The 566-nt window shown below is 32.5% G+C and overlaps 1 non-coding gene across 1 annotated transcript; it reads left to right on the top strand.

Moving 5' to 3' along the window:
* Positions 1 to 224: 224 nt before the first annotated feature.
* LOC115831794 lies at positions 225 to 331 on the top strand. The gene has a single exon (XR_004027292.1). It is a non-coding gene; the product is annotated as a U6 spliceosomal RNA (small nuclear RNA).
* The last annotated feature ends 235 nt before the right edge of the window (positions 332 to 566 follow it).

The following is a 566-nucleotide window of genomic DNA, read 5'->3' as shown; positions in this document are numbered from 1 at the left end:
AGAATTGGAATAGCAAATTATATATGTTGCAGCGTTGCTGGAAAAATTAAAAGTTGGAATACATACCTAGGAATTACTTAAATAAATTATATCTATACCATGCAAGAGTTAGTAACTGTCTTAAAAATGACATGAGTATAAATGCTAATTTGGAAGATGCTTATAAATGTAAAAAGAAAACAGTATAGTAGGTATTATATGATCTCACTTATTAAGATCTTTCAGTACTCACTTTGACAGCACATATACTAAAATTAGAGTGATAAAGAGAAGATTAGCATGGCACCTGTGCAATGATGACATGCAAGTTTGTGAAGTATACAATATTTTTAAGACACAATGAAGTACAAAGACCAGTGACACTATGAAGCAACCATGTAAACAAGTCTGCAAAATAACCAGCTAACATCATCACAACAGGATCAAATTCAATCAAATTCACATGTAACAATATTAACCTTAAATGTAAATGGGCTAAATGCTCCAATTAAAAGACACAGAATGGCAAGCTGGATAAAGAACCAAGACCCATTGGTAGGCTGTCTTCAAGAGACCCATCTAATGGG

This window comes from Nomascus leucogenys, chromosome 2 (assembly GCF_006542625.1).
Source record: "Nomascus leucogenys isolate Asia chromosome 2, Asia_NLE_v1, whole genome shotgun sequence".
Lineage (NCBI taxonomy): Eukaryota > Metazoa > Chordata > Mammalia > Primates > Hylobatidae > Nomascus > Nomascus leucogenys.
The sequence above is the reverse complement of the archived record's forward strand: the minus strand, read 5'-3'. Positions and strand labels throughout refer to the sequence as shown.